This window comes from Hippopotamus amphibius, chromosome 1 (genome assembly GCF_030028045.1).
Source record: "Hippopotamus amphibius kiboko isolate mHipAmp2 chromosome 1, mHipAmp2.hap2, whole genome shotgun sequence".
NCBI classification, from domain to species: Eukaryota; Metazoa; Chordata; class Mammalia; order Artiodactyla; family Hippopotamidae; genus Hippopotamus; species Hippopotamus amphibius.
The window spans coordinates 179,262,035-179,279,225 of NC_080186.1; positions in this window are offsets into that span (position 1 = coordinate 179,262,035).

The window sequence follows — 17,191 nt, forward strand, 5'->3', positions numbered from 1 at the left end:
AAAAGTGTAGACATTAGGGACTGCTTATCAGACAACAAATGTAATACAGACAGAAACTAAAGGATCTCCTTCTGAAAACACATGGATGCTCAAACAATCTTGCAGTTTGCGACAGCAATTATTTCACATGTTTTACAATACTGGAAGGTCTGGCCCCACTTCATCTGAAAAAAGTCAAGATTCTGATTTTTTTTCATCCTCTCTGCTTCAGATGGCTCTGAGAAACTCAGACTTGTTTGGGGTAATGAGTGTCACCACTAAACATGCTTAAAGGATTTTAAATATCAGTGGATAATGAGTAATGTAAAACTAACAATGAATAAAGGAAATACCAAATTTGATACTCACATGACTTGAGAACTGATAGAAAATGCACAACAAATAAGAGAAAATTCCAAGAAAATAATCTGGAAAAAGCTCCAACAAATTTAGTTATAAATGTAAAAAAAGAATTTTTAAGAAAACATTGTGTCGATTAAGCTTTTGGCAAGATTGAAGTACCCTTGAAACAACCAGCTTCAAGAGCAGACACAAAGCTATCAAGTTCATGGAGGTGCCAGAGGACCCAAGCCCCTGCTGTGCCTAAGATGAGCAGTGAAGGAAGAAGATAAAGGCATAACACCTCGTGGAGGGTAAGAACAGCATAAAGACACACAAAAAACTGCCAAAGAGCTCCATCTGCAAGGGGACCCCCAATCTACTGGCAGCACAGTGGGAACCAGACAGCTGCCCACAATGCCTGAAGCACACACTGGAAGGATGTTCTGTGTCCAAAGACGTGCCAAGCTTCAGAGGCAAAGACTTGTGCAGGTGGGCAAAATGTAATTGACCTACGTGCTTCTCCTCTTTTTATTCCTCTTTTTATTGGCATCAAGTCACTGAATATTCATATCATAAAAGCTATGTTCCATTTCATTGAGATCACCATTTCAGGGTTTGGGGTTTAAAGACTTTATTTTTGATGTGGACCATTTTTAAAGTCTTTATTGAGTTTTTTACAATATTGCTTCTGTTTCATGTTTTGGTTTTTTGGCTGCAAGGCATGTGGGATCTTTGTTCCCCGACAAGGGATCTAACCTGCACCTCCTGAATTGGAAGGCGAAGTCTTTACCAATGGACCGCTAGGGAAGTCCCAGGGTTTGGGGTTTAGACAAATGATCTACTTCACGACAACTATCCATGAGACCCATATCACTTTACTTCTCAGTATTCAACCTTCCTAAATCCTCCTAGACAATGGCTACATTTTACCCAGAAGACATCTCTCCATTCACGGGAGCAGGACTTCATGGGGGAGCAATTGTGCACACTGCCTGTGACTCACCAGCCATGTTTCTTGTGAGTAGAGGTCACCATGGCTTAATACACTTTCTGTGTAAAATATGCAGAGGAACACAATTGCATTTTGTAATCAGATCTATATTTGCCCTTGTGACACAGCAACAGAGGAGAATAAAATATTCACTGACTGTCAAGCCTCAAAAGATGACTTTAACTCACCCAGCTTTGTTTCAGTGGCCTTTTTTATTGAAGCATAATCAATTCATATTTGATGAAACAGACACATGACTATGGGAAGAATAACTATTCCAAATGTGGAGAAGGTCTGGACTTCTTACTGTTTGTTATTTCCGTAACTTAAGTATTTTGAGATTCAGGTCTATGAAATTCCTTTCTAACCCAACTCAAAGACTTGGTCTCTCTCCAAAGCTTTTTAAAGAAAACATGGATTCAAAGTGAATGCAGATCAGTCATGTATGGGTGAGGCAGCTTTTGTAGTGAGACATGCATCTGAATCTCAACCTTATCACTTATTAGTTACGTGACCTGACATGAGTGTCTTTACCTCTCTGAGCCTCAATTTCCTGTCTGTGAGATGGTGCTGATAATGCTTACCTCTCTTGCTTGCTAAGAATATTAAATGGGGTAATGAAGTCTACATTACTGGGCACAGAGCCAGGCACATGGTCAATGTTTTAAAAATTGAAGGTAAAAGGAGGTTAGGAAATTTCTGGCTTCTATGTGTTCTGAGGAGAAGGAATAGGATGGGGAGAGAAAGAAAGAAAAGGAGGATCACAGCATAATGCACTGACATCACTAAGATTTGTCACTATCTTAACATCCTTTCTAATAGAAACACAGAATAGAATCAATGATCCATCATATGCAGCCATCTCATAAAGCAGGACCCCCATCATAATATCAGGAGTCTAACAGGTTCTTTGCATTTAACTTGGACTTGTATTCAGATCATTTCAGATGTGAGGATACAATCATTTCTTAAAAAAAGTAAAGGGAATGTAACGTTGTCCCTCCACCCCCAGTCTCTACTGTAAGGGCTAAAAAAAACATTCATATTTGTCTCTCTTTTCCACTCACTTTAGACAAGCTGTGTCCCACTACAATGCATTTATCCTAGTTCCCTGTCTTCCATCCTAGTTCACCTGTGTTTGGGTGAAAAAAAATCATCCATTCCTGTGTTGGTCCAGTCTTTTGGACCATTTCTAATTGGTTTTCTTCACATCTCATCACAGAATGATAACTTTAGGCAAGCCCTGAAGCGTAAACTGCAGCCAGCTAGCAAATTCAAAACAAGCCCAAGGTCAGCAGCACACCAGTGAGACCAGGGTTCATTACCGGGACATTAGAATCATTTGACATGAAAATGAAAAGGAGGGTTAATCAGTTAATGAATCTGACATGGTAGCATCCAGAGGGTCAGGGGAGGACAAAACACTGAATGAGAAACCAAGGAGGCATTATAAACAAATAGGGTCATTGCCTACATGTTCCTGCTTCTCTCCATAAGATCTGAATGTCCTTTGAATGCTATCATTTAAGTGTTCAACCCTTTCCAGCTCTGGGAGGCTTGAATGCCCCTAGTGAAATGCCAGCATTAATGAAAATCTAATAGCTTTCTACCTGCAGCACCTGTGCGGACCAATTGTACTAGGCTTCAGACAAGCTGGAGAGTCTCCGTGTGCTACAGATGGAACAGCTGGTCCAGTCAGTGTTCATTTGCTGAATGGTTCCTGTAATCTCAGCTTGAGCTGGAAAGGAAACTCTACAAAGGTAGTTAACTCAGAGTTTCCATGCAAGAAACTTCTGTCATCTAAACAACTTTGTGTGAGATGCCTGCCTTCTCGGCTGTGGCAAATGATGACAAAGACTGCCACCAGAGACAGTGACAATGGTAGTCAACACATCCTTTCTGAGGTGACATGGAAAGTCTCTGTCACCACTAGCTTGGGTTGTTAAACAACATCTGGCCCAGAACCAAGGTCATTTACCCAACCTCTTCCTTGGAATAAAATGAACACTTTGTTATTCACAATGCATCTGGTCCTGTTCCATTGAGAGGTACTTGAGTTACCTATTTGGTTTATCTATTGAGTTTATTCTACATCGTTGTATCTCCTCTACAAAGCCTGTAAGTGTTATCAACAAAAAGGAAAATGAAAAAAGCCTTTTCAGGAACAGAGTGGGGTAGAAATCTTCAAACCACCCAACTAGCTTCAAAGTATTTTCTTACTCCCAGAATTAACCCAGCAGGTACAAGTATATACCATGGAGAGAGTATATTTTTCATTAATATGTTCCCTTTGCTTGTATGCATTGGCTGAAACATGCCCTATCTTCTTACGCAATTATTAGTTAGTTATAAAAGTTCTTTAATTGAACTATCTCTTGAGATCTGTTCCTTTGCTAATTCATATCCACTATCACTGATCCTAATCCCCCCCATCTCAGAGATTCTCAGTAAAAGGAAACAAGAAGATTGTACATACACAAAGTCTCCAAAACTAATACACCAAAAAAGCCAATAAACCACTTGTAAATCAATAAAGATAAAAAGAGACACTTCCATGCTCCATGCCCACCTGATTTCACATTGCCCTACTTGTACTCTCGGCTTTGTCTTCCATTTCTAGATCTTTTCCTATCTTTGGGGAAAATCTGAATTATGTTCTAAATGAGAAAATTAAATGCCTTAGTGAATACTCACCCCTACATCTTCCTTCACTATACAAACCTCATCATGCCTTTTCAAGGCCAGTACCTCATCTGAGCTCCCCTTGACTTCCCACAGTGAGGGAAGGGGAATGTCAAAAATTTTCCGATAGAATGAAATTGGATGCAAAGAGCCATCCAAACTTTTAGGCTGCCATAAGTTGTTCTGAATTTCACTCTTTGAGGAAAAGGATTTCTTTAAATGCCGATCCTTTAAAATGTTAATCTATTGGCAATGTACTTTAGCATCACTTTAGGGAAAAATAAATGACACTTTGTTTCCTACAGACACTTTACAGTCTACAAGCTGAGTTGGTTAATGCTTGATATTCAGCACAACACGATGGCCCAAAAAAGTTAATAAGAAGATTATTATGAATCACTTCACAGCTTAAGACAATGGCCTATAATTCCCTCCCATTACTGGTTCTGTCCTCCAAGCCTAATGATTATTCCTGCACATAACTTTACACTTTGATTTTTTTATCATTACAAAGCCATCAGACATGGATTAGGAGCAAAGTCAAAGTAATAGAAAGTTATATCCCAATATTATTTTTGAGCAACTAACAGTTCCTACTTGAATGAAATGAGTTTTATTTTACACCAAAGTCAATGATACAGCTGTAGTCTGGAACTTCAGTGCTAAACTCTACTTACTGAAAGTTTAGTTCAGCACAGAAACCCTGAGCTCTACTCTTTAGGAGTTACCCACCACTGAGTTACTATGTAATCACGCCTAAGTCGTTTTTCAATTTGTTTGCTTTTTCTCCATTTGTAAAACGGCAATAATCCAAATTCTCCAAGTCAGAGACCTCATTTTACGATTTATTTTTAAGCTATGATTCTAGAAGCCCTAAAATTCTGCAGTTGTTTCAGGTGTTACATATAAATAATTTGGTCCAATTTTTTTTTTATTTTTAAAGTGTATTTTAACACTGTGGGAATATTCCAGGAGTCATTAACTCACACGAGACATATATTAGATTTTAATACATTTTGGTCAACCCCCTTGTAAGATATTATCTGGTTAACTCATTCTTGGCTGCAAATCTCAATGTAAAACTCCCACCAAATCTGTGTATATAAATGACCTTACTTTAAATGTTATTTATTAGTAAGGGTGTCAGTTAGCCCTGGTCATTTTTTTTGTAACAGCAGTGCCTGGTTTGTTCTCATTTCTAAAGATGTGTAATCAAGTCCTAATGTCCGTGAAAGGCTTTCTCAAGGCCTACATGCTAAACCAGTCCACACTGGGCATGTGCAGAACCTCGTCTTTTCATGGAACCTTTAGGCAATGAGGCAAGATGGTGCCAGTGGTGTATTGAGAAACTCCTAGAGCCAGGTTCCAAGGGCTGGTTGATTAATGGCTGATTTTGCAACCATATTGGGGAATCATGCTGGATTTTCAGGGTGACAAATGGTTTGGGGAATCATAAAGGATTAGATGAGACCCCATTCTGGGTTTCATGCAACTGGATAGGATCTCAGAGAACAGAGAATCCATGTTCCTGGAACATCTCACAGCCTGACCTGTTGATAGAATTTGCTAAGTTTATCACAGAGAAACTGTCCATTCTCTAAGATTTGTATGATAAGAGAATTCAGTTTTCCCATATCAGTAACCCAGTTCTGCAATAACATGCCCTTCCTATTTATAGACCATGTAAAATTCAGACTCATCTACCTGGAACACAGTCTTATCAAATAATAGTCAATTATTCAATAACTAATTTCCCACAGATAATGTTTTAATATTATTTAATTATAAATATTTTAGTACTTAGAAGTTTTGTGTGCTTCCTCTCTGACTTTGATGTTTATGATAAGAAATACAAGCAGTAGTTAGGTATTGTTGGTGACGCAATTTTGAAAAGGAATTTCTCACTATACCTCCCTTGGTTTTCTGGATAAATAATAACTGCAGAGTGTCCTGAGAGCATACAGCAGTCCGTTACCATTTTCAACTATCTGCCTGTCAAATCAGTATCTCCATAATATAGTTTATACTTTGGAGTTCTACAGAAAATTATATTTGTAAAAGGACTCAATTACTAGGGAAAAAAAGTTTGGAAACTGCTGTTTTGAAGATACAACCACTGGCATCATTTGCAAATCATCCCGATAAGTAGAGCCAAAACATCCAAAGTGTAGTCCATGCTGTATTTTGTCCAAGTTATGAGTAGGCATCCCCATTAAGAGATGGAGACTGATGGGACTTCCCTGGTGGTGCAGTGGTTAAGAATTCACCTGCCAATGCAGGAGACATGGGTTCAATCCCTGGTCCAGGAAGATCCCATATGCTGAGGAGCAACTAAGCCTGTGTGCCACAACTCCTGAGCCTGCACTCTAGGGTCCAAGTGCCACAACTACTGAGCCCATGTGCCACAACTACTGAAGCCCATGCACCTAGAGCCCGTGCTCTGAAACAAGAGAAGCCACCACAATGAGAAGCCCTCACACCACAATAAAGAGTAGCCCCCACTCGCCACAACTAGAGAGCCCATGTGCAGCAACGAAGAGCCAATGCAGCCAAAAATAAATAAATAATAAATAAATAAATCTTTAAAAAAGAGAGAGAGAGGGAGACTGCTTACCTCAGGCAAACTCAACACACAGATGGAACAGCTCTCCAAAATCAAATATATGGTCAATGCATGAAACTAGAAAAAGTAAGTTTTGTGGGGAAACACAAAATTTGGGTTTCATCTGCATCAGAAGGAATACCGGCAGGTCTCATGATGATACAATTATGTCATTCACATTTATTGTAAATATTGGATGCCTCTAGCCTGGCTTTTATATTTATGATAAGGAATTAAAACAGTTGTTAAATGTTGAGCTGTGATTACAAGGAGATGGGTTCCAGCTATGCTCTTAGCCTTCCGGTCTGATTCAATCCCTTCTTTTTCTCTCTATTCATTTGCCTCCTAGAAGTGGGCTCCAAGTTCAAAATTAAGCTACTCCTATAAGTTACACAATTATGACTTCCCAATTAAAGTTGTCTTTAGGAATATCAATAAAGTGCCTTTCACTAAAGAAAGAGCTTAGACTTTGTCTCCATCTTTTTCTTCTTCTATTCCTTAAATAAGAGAATAATGTGAGAAGAGCAGAGAATAGTACTCTTTATTACGCATTTTTAGTAACCAGGAAGTAAACGAATATGGACGACCCACTCCCATTCCATATCCATTTTTTTAAGCTTGATCAATAGTTATTAACTTAATCTAGTATTCCCATGATACCAATCAATATTGTGTGCAGACCATGGAATTCAGTGGGACTTGATTATTGCAAATGACACTGTAATTATCCTTAAATCATTAACTGTTCTATCCTAGACTATTTTCCCCTTAGCATTTCACATAACTGATGCCTCTTAGATGCTTAATGTGAATGCGTATATTCTAAAATTAGCAGTGCCTTTATGCCTTTTGTATCACTTCTATATTACATAATTATTTAAACAATACCGTAGTCAAATAATGTGTGCAGGGAAATATGAGTTAACCATAAAGAAAACTTTAGTTTTTCTATTATATAATATCTTTTCATAGAAGGCAACTTGACAACTTGTTTCTCCTCAAGAAAATGACTTCAGGGAATTCTCTGGCAGTCCAATGGTCAGGCCTCTGCACTTTCACTGCAGAGGGTACAGGTTCAATCCCTCGTCGGGGAATTAAGATCCCACAAGCCATGCTGTTTGGCCAAAAAAAAAATGACTTTATATGGGTTCTCCCAAAATCAAACCCAGTAATAAACATTCAAGTTCAAAAGTTAAGATGAGAAGTGGAAGAAACCCCAACAGGAAAGTGAGATAGGCAAGAGAAGGCAGACATTAAAGATTGTGTTATTAGCCAGGTAATAGTGCAGAACTGTGGAGCTAATCCACAGAGAAACTCTGGGAAACACAGCATCCAACGGGAAGGGCAAGGGAGCTGGGGCATTTATGTACCCATTCCCATCAGCCACTGGTTGAGGGCTGCTGCTGGGAAGCTATTAATTCCCCTCACTTTCCTCCTTGCCATCTGCACAGGCAGAGCAGACTTCAATAGCTTCCAAAGAAGCTCTTGGGCTGGAGAATGCCAAATAATGGTAGTTGGAAGTTTGCCAAGTACACAAAATGGTAGGGTCTGAGAAATACAGGAGGGACATTGAACAAATTGCCAATAGCAGACAAGTGGCAAAAGCAAATTCAAAGGGCTTCACAAGTGATCTTACCAATGAGAACAGATAATAAGAAACCTCTCTCATTTGTGAGACAGTTCTTACATGCCAGGTACTGCACCAGCGGCCCAATGTCCACAGCCTCATTTAATGCCCACAGCAGTCCTATTATCATCATCCCCAGTTTATAGATGAGGATGGGCTCAGAGGGATTAAGTAATGTACTGAAGTAACAGACACCAACCCAGGTCTCTCAGTTGCCAAAATATTTGCTTTTTCTGCCTCCCACTGTTTTCAAAGGTTCCTAGATGGACAGATACATTTTCTTTAGCTTGAGTATGTCATTAGCTCTGGAAATTCTATCTAAAAAAATCACAGTGCACCCCTCTCAGAGAAAGACCTGTGTTTTCATATCTTTGAAATTCCAGCCTGTGTACCAAAACTGGAGAGACCTCCCACCTGGTGGCCCTGCCACTCCTGCCATGTGGAGTTTCACAAGAGGCTCTCATTTAGTGCTCTGCACCTGCCCCTTGGTGGTTAGCACTTTCAAAGAGCTGCAGGCTCCATGAATTATAAAACCATCTCTGCTTCTGTTTCCTTTCCCGTCTGATTTCCATTCACTCAGCCTGGTCATTGATGGGGAAGTTTCTTTTTTGTAGCATCATTCCAGTCTGACTTTTCTTTCACCTCTTCCCATTCCACATTCCACCAAGTGGCAATTTTATTCTAAGATCACCAGTTAGAACTTTAAAATAGATTTTCAAAGAACATCTGACTGTTAGAACTTCAAATAGCTCACGAATAACCGTTTTCTTCAATAAAACTAAATTCTAATCTATTTTAAATAGCATGTTGAACAAAATAATAATTCATGCTGACTTTTACTCCTGAGTCTCCAAGTCATTCTTAAAACCTTTAAACTTCTAGTCCTCATGCTATCACGGACCATTTTTAACTACTGGAATCAAAAGGAAGGGACTGTCATAGGGTAAAAGCATTCTATGTTATTTTACCAGATTGACTTCTAGACAAAACCTTTCAAGTGGTCAACACAAAGAAGAAATGTGAGTCCAAATAAGCTACAAACTAGGAAGACAGTCCAAGAATTAGCAGTGAAGGTCAAATCCAAGTACAACAAATCCCATGGAGAAAACTGATATGTTGTATTGTAGTGACATTTCATGGTTAATTGGGAGTTTGTTAAAGATTACATTTCCAAGATCAAAAGGGATAGTGATGAAACACACTCAGCAACAGAAAGCAAGAGGGCTCTATAAACAGTAGCTGTTTGGAAATTATAAATGGTACTAAATGGCTAATAAGGAAGATAAGCAGCTTATCACCTCTTAGGGAATTGTGTGAATTTCAAACCACAGAGTGTTGCGGGCAGAATTTGATCAAAGGTCTCTAGAATACACTTTCAACTTCATGAGATTGGGGTCAGGAAGAAGAGACGGCAAAGAGGACCAGGAGCTATAAAGCTGTGAGTTGGAAAGGCCTTTACCTGTTATCTACTCCCCACATCCTGCCCCAGAATTTCTCAAATTCCATTTTTTCCCACAAGTGGTTATTTCCATCCAGGTGTTGCATGTTCCAGACCCCTTTTCTACAGCAATGGCCCTTTCAGGCCTCAAGGTAATTTAAAATAATACAAAGAAAGATCTGCCTTGCAGAATCTTAGAAGAGTTCACTGGTTTCATGTTGCTCTTAATGGAACTAAGGCATGGCATTGTCTGCCTAGCCTCATATTAAAAAGGAGGAAAAAAAAAAACCACTCATTGCCCCAGTTGAATCCAGTGACCTACACAGTCCCATGTGTGACACTGGTCCCACACAAAAGAATTTGAGCTTTCTGTCCACATTAATACTCAGTTAAACCCACACTACACAGTCACCTAAGTGACTTTTCTAAAACAATCTGATAGAGTCACTCCTCTGCCTTCACCTTCCATGAATCCCCATTGCCCACAGAACAAAGTCTAAATGACAGGGCTCTGCCTCTCTTTCTAGCCATATCTCCTGTCATCCCCCTCCCTCAGAGTTCATGCCCCAGCCATGCTGAAGAACATACAATATTCTCTTTATCTTAAGGATTCTGTATCCAGGGTCCCTCTGCCTGACACTTTCTTTCTTCCTTCCATATTTGCCTGGGAAGGTCCTGGAAAATTCCTACTCACCCTGCAGATCTCCACTATCACATCCTTCAAGAAATCCCTCTGGGTCTCCCATCCCCTGCCCCCACCACTGGCCTTAGTTAAATTGACCCTCCTGTTTACACCCACAAAGACCCACTTCCTCTATCAAATGCCTTATTTCCTATGCTGTAATTGCCTATTTTTTTAATCAGTCTCTCTGACTGAACTATACACTCCTCAGAGACTGAGAATTTGCTTTCTTCACTATTGTATCTCAAAACCTAACAGAGTACCTGACACATGATAGTAACTCAGTAAATACCTGTTAGATGAATGAATGAATGAATGAATGAATGAACAACACACTGGCCAGCTGAATGAAGGCAATCTCTGTTGCATCCCTCCCTCTCTTACCTGCAACCCAAATCAAAGCCCAGTGCTTCTGGTTGTCATCCCTGGTCTTGGAGCATTTGTGAAATTACAGCAACATCCTTCCCATCCCAGACACCTCCACTTCAAATAATTTATTCTCCTTGGCTCTAGTAACACCAGTGTTACCTAAATTCAACCAGTCTTCTCCCACCACATCTGACATCTTCTGAGCCAGGTGCAGCAGCTTCCTTTCACAATGCTAGGACAGGCCACAAAACAGATGAGAATCCCTTTGCACACTTCAGGGAGCAGCACCAAGGCAACAGTAGCTGGGAAATTCCATTGACAGCCCAGAATATTCATGGCATGTCTATAGCCTCATCACTGCTCTCCCTCTGGGAATGAAGGTCCAAAAACCACATCAGAGAATGTTCTGAACCTCCACAGTTGTAAACAAGCTCCATCTTTGAAACACAATCTAGACATAACCAAATATAAAAGCCTGCACAATGGATGACGCCTAGGTCTCCTCCATGATTTCTCTTCTGGTAACTATGTGAAGTTCCTTGTTGTCTCCACAAGCCATAAAAGGTGAACTTGAAACTCAAGACCTTGCCTTGTCATCAGAAACATCCAAGCTTGGATCAGTCTTTCTAAGATAAGGTCTCTGCTCTGTGAACTATTAGAGACTTGTCACACACACAGAAGTACAACAGAATTATTTCTGTCTATCTGGGGACCTGGATGGAGTCTTTCACATTGCTCCTGTTAAAACTCTCAAGATAGCAAAACTTCCCCACAAAGGATTAAAGCTATGACACTCCCAGTTTACACAAACCTCCTCATCTCTTGTGAGCCGCTTACAGCTAATTCCAGGAATTGGAATGTGAGGATGAAACTGACTTTGGGGTTCCCCTTGGATATGGTCTTCCAGACTTACCAAAAGGCCATTAAGAGGAAGGTCAACCCACCTCAGGGAAACCCAAGGAAGTACTTGCAGTCAAGGGCTGGCCGTGGCTTCTGAGCTACATCCAAAAAGAATTTCATACTGTACCTGGATCTCTGAAGCAATTTGTGAGTGTCCGAGAGCCAGCATGTAAAACCATTCCTGAGCTGCCTCCACTGTGGATCATCAGTAGGACTGTCAGATTTGGTAAACAAAAATACAGGACACCCAGTTAAACTTGAACTTCAGATGAATAATACATAATTATTTTTAGTATAAGTATATCTTATGTACTATTTGGGGCACACTTATCTTAAAAGTGTACTTGTTTTTCCGACATTCACATTTAACTAAACAGCCTATATTTTATCTCTCAACTGTATTCATCAGAAATGATGGAGGCTCATAAAGATCCAAGAGATGGCTCAGAGCATCCTTGACTTTTATTTATACATCCTGAACAGTGAGCATAAACTTTCCATTCCAATTAATTGGCTAAAATGAAGTATATTCTCAATTTTAGAGCTTTTTCCACTTGTCATTGTCACTACCTTCTTTATTTTAAAGAGATGTTTATTTTCTTCCAAACTTATAGCTTATCAAAAAGTATTTGAAAGTTCATTATACTAAGGAAAAACAACATGCTTCTGAAAAGTGAAGAAAACCACCTGGTGTTTAGAAAAGAAGTATTAGGGAGATTGAAAAAGCCAAACTTAATAAGCAAATCTCTCTAAGGGTATCTTCATGGCTTGATACCCTCCCACACCCTGAAAATATTATTACATCAAGAATGTAGAACTGCTAACCAAATGTAAGGCTTCTGTATGATTCTAACAAACTGAGGATGCTTCTTTATTAAGCAGTGAGTAGACTAGCTGCCCCAGGAACCTTGGCAGTTGCAATGTAGAGCTTTTCCTTTTGGGATTGAAACAGCAAGTTTTCCTGTGGTCTACACATTAGCCCCCCAAAATACTACACTCCCAATACTTGTCAACTTTAAGTACTTTTCTACATATCTTCATTTTTCTGTTACTATTTGGACTACATCCTAGACTTGTTATTACATAAATTGGATTCAAGAAGCTATTTTTAAAAGTTGGTAGGAAACCTTGAATCTACAGCTTGCAGTCCCTGGCTTGCTTTCATCCAGGTGCATAAGGGTTTTTAAAAGTAGTCAGTTTAGTTACCCCATATCACAACCCCATGCTTGCGTCAGAGATATAAAAATGTAACATGATATTTAAGGTTTTAGTTATCAAATCATCAAATCTCCTGGACAGAGGCAATAGAGCAAAATGATTACAGAGGCATGGATTTTGATTTGCTCTAGTGTCTTGGGCAAGTCGCTTGGCCTCTGTATTTATTCGTACTTATCTGCACTTATCTGTCACAGGGGGGTTATAATTGCAACTAGTCCATGTATATGTTGTAAAAATTATATATAAAGTAGTTAGAAGGCACAGAGTAAGCAATCCACAGATATTGACTATTAGCTACTAGAAATATTTCTCCATGAAAAAGACTTCTTCATCAGTGGATGACTCAGTGGAAGAGAATGAATCATAGAATCACGGCATGTTGAAAGGGACCTAGTTCACACTCTTAGTGAAAAAAACAAAAGTATGTTTGTATAGAAAATGAAAGTTTACATAACAAATAGTTAATCATGTTAACTTCGGAGATTGGAATAAATCAGGAAAGGGGCAAAGAAAAAATTAAGTGTAATTCAATTTCTATATCATTTGTGTTTTTACACTGAGACTTTTAATACACTGTGAGTGTAATTTTTTTAATGTGTCAGGATAAATGTTTTCAAATTTTCCTGATATGTCTGTATTGCTATTTCAGAATTGCTGGCCAATTTCTTTCCATCTTTGCATCTATACCAATTCGAGTCAGCAAGCCATTCTGGACAGAGGAGATGACAGAACAGAAATGAAGTGAGAGAAAATGAGTCTTTGGAATGGGAAAAACTTACAACCAAACTTTGAGGAAAGGATTTGATGGGAAATGAGACAAATATCCCACCCTTGCGATGAAAAGGATTCCTTGGGCTGCATGGAGGGAGGTTGGAGGTGGCTGGACAAGGAAACTGACTAGGAAGAAACACACACAAGTGCAGAGCAAGCACCCTGAGACCGCTCGGCCTGCCTCCATGCAAGCATGTGTCTCCAGAAGCCAGCACTTTACCTGTGACTCCCCAACAAGACAGGTACCTTGGGGGTACCAAGTTATTCTGAGTTCATTATGCCCAGACATTCATAAACCCTTGTCTAATTTGTGAGGAATAAACTTTAAATGTTTATGAGGAAATTAGGCAATGAGATTGAAAGGTTACTTAGAAAAAAAAAAAAGTTCAGGAAGGCAGGATGGTAGAGAGACAAGAAAAGGACTGTAAAAGATAGAAAGGACTTGCTAAAGAAGAAAAAGAAAAAGAAACAGTTCCTAGTGGGTTAACCTGCAGCTAGGAAGTTAAGGAAGATTATTGATGTGTGAAGAGTATGGAATAAAATGGATAAAATTTATCAGAAGTGGCTGAGAATATGGTAAGAAGCATGATTATCAAATTATGAATTTGCTGCAATGGCATTCTAGGTGGATACTAGGAAGGGACAGTAAACGTTTGTGAGATGACAATAGCAGGTAGAAAGTTGTTTCAGGGGAAGATCAGTCTTGCAGCGTGTGTATCAGAGGAGGGTAAGCGTGAGCAAGCAATGCAATACTAAGTGTATACGTTTCCTTCATTGAGTGCACCCAGCCCCATGGTCAGCCTTGAGAACAAGAAGGACTTCAGGAAATCCTTGAGGCACTGGAGCTAGATTTCATTCATCAAGACTTGAGAAACCTCCTCAACTCAGGTCTTCTCTTCAAACTCCATCTTTCCTTCTTGAGCTTCATTTGGCCTCCTCCCTCACCCTCAAGCTGTAGACTAATGCCTCAGAGCAAGACAGGTCGCTAGGGTCCTCCATCCCCTAGCCACTATGGTTCACATCAGTGGAGTACCAAAGGCAATAACCAAGTAACAGACACAAGAGTGTATAAACAAGAAGAGATTCTGATAAGGCAGCAGCTTTCTGTGACAGTGTGGACCAAGTCAGCTTTACATGCCTAGTACTACCTTAATTTCAAGTATCCTTAGGGGAGAAGTTCTCAGAAGGCAGAGCCAGGCTCTTTAGAGGTTCTGCACCCTCACTGCCCACTCGAAGACCTCAATAATAGCTTCAGCCCCCAACATCTCTCCCTCTGCCTACTCATAGTTTTTGAAGTCTCCTTTCCTCGACATTTCTCTTAAGGGATGGAGGAGGTAGTTCAGTCCAGCCCAGAATCCCCTGGAATCCCAGCAGGGTGTCTGTCATTAACCTCCACCTTCTGGGAAGCTCCTAAGATCTCCCCATTTGGGGGAGTTTTCATTTCATTTGTGCCTCAGATTGCTGGCTGGAGATGCCCTGTTGGAAGGTGGCTAAATGCGAGTAGGAATCCTTTAGGCAGCCTGGCCCTTCTTGACTGCCAGATGTCTTCAGGGATATTCTAGGAAATGCTGTTTCTTCTAGAGAAGGGAGGGAAACAATCCAATTGTCCAATGATGCTTGAATGGAAAATAAATGATGCTAAACACATATGATAGAATAATATCAAACAGTAAAAACCAAGATCTATGTGGACTGACATGGATAAATCTTGAAAACATAATATTGATCAAAGGAAAATAAAGGATGTTAGATTATGATAACAGTTATGTAAATATTTAAATCAATTCAACATATTGCTTGTATATATATAGATGCGAGAAAATAAGCTTTATCCAAAGAACACATTATTTACATTTAATATCCTCATTTATCTAGGAAACCCAAAAGAATCCACAGATAAACTAGTAGGAACTAATAAGACAGTTCAACAGGCAGACAGATACAAGATCAACAAATTTTAAAAATCAGTCATGCTCCTCTACAGTGGCAATAACAAATTAGAAACTGTAAGAGAAAATAAGAAAAAAAAAAGATATTAAAAATAGTCACAAGAGCTATATAAAATAATTAGTGCTAAGCATATATAAAAGTAAATATAACTAACAAACTGCATATGACCAATTAAAATCTGCCCAGCTCAAGGATTAAAGACTGTTCTTACTTCATGAGAATAGACCCTCTTCTCAACTAGCAGATCAATAAGTGAGAGTGAATCAAAGAAACATATCACTTGAAAGTCACCTAGTCCAAGCCTCTTGATCACACATACAGAAGCTGAAGCCCAGACAGGTTAAGTTACTTGGTCAAGGGCCCAATGTCCCGACTCAAAGACTAGCATATTTCACTAATTCATGACACTATCAAATTCAGTACCTCTGACTTCAGACGATACTACAAAGTTACAGTCATGAAGTCAGTATGGTACTGGCACAAAAACAGAAACATAGATCAATGGAACAGGATAGAAAGCCCAGAAATAAACCCACATACATATGGTCACCTTATCTTCGACAAAGGAGGCAGGAATATACAATGGAGAAAAGACAGCCTCTTCAATAAGTGGTACTAGGAAAACTGGATAGCTACTTGTAAAAGAATGAATTTAGAACATTCCCTAACACCATACACAAAAATAAACTCAAAATGGATCAAAGACCTAAATGTGAGGCCTAACACTATAAAACTCTTAGAAGAAAACATAGGCAGAACATTCTATGACATAAATGACAGCAAGATCTTTCTTGATCCACCTCTTAGAGTAAAGGACATAAAAAGAAAAATAAACAAATGGGATCTAATGAAATTTAAAAGTTTTTGCACAGCAAAGGAAACCATAAATTTGATGAAAAGACAACCCTCAGAGTAGGAGAAAATATTTGCCAATGAAGCAACTGACAAAAGATTAATCTCCAAAATATATAATATATATAACAGCTCACACAGCTCAATATCAAAAAAACAAACAACACAATCCAGAAATGGGCCGAAGATCTAAACAGACATTTCTCCAAAGAAGACATACGGATGGCCAACAAACACATGAAAAGATGCTCAACACCACTAATCATTAGAGAAATGCAGGTCAAAACTACAGTGAGGTATCACCTCACACTGGTCAGATTGGCCATCATCAAAAAATCTAGGAACAATAAATGCTGGAGAGGCTGTGAAGAAAACGGAACTCTCCTGCACTGTTGATGGGAATGTAAATTGATACAGCCACTATGGAAAACAGTATGGAGGTTCCTTAAAAAACAAAAAATAGAACTACCATATGACCTAGCAATCCCACCCCTGGGCATACACCCGGAGAAAACCATAATTCAAAAAGATGCACGTACTCCAATGTTCACTGCAGCACTATTTACAATAGCCAGGACGTGGAACCTAAATGCCCATCGACAGATGAATGGATAAAAGAGATGTGGCACATATATACAATGGAATATTACTCAGCAATAGAAAGGAATGAAATGGAGTTATTTGTAGTGAGGTGGATGGACCTAGAGTCTGTCATACAGAGTGAAGTAAGTCAGAAAAAGAACAAATACCACATGCTAACACATATATATGGAATTTTTTTAAAAATG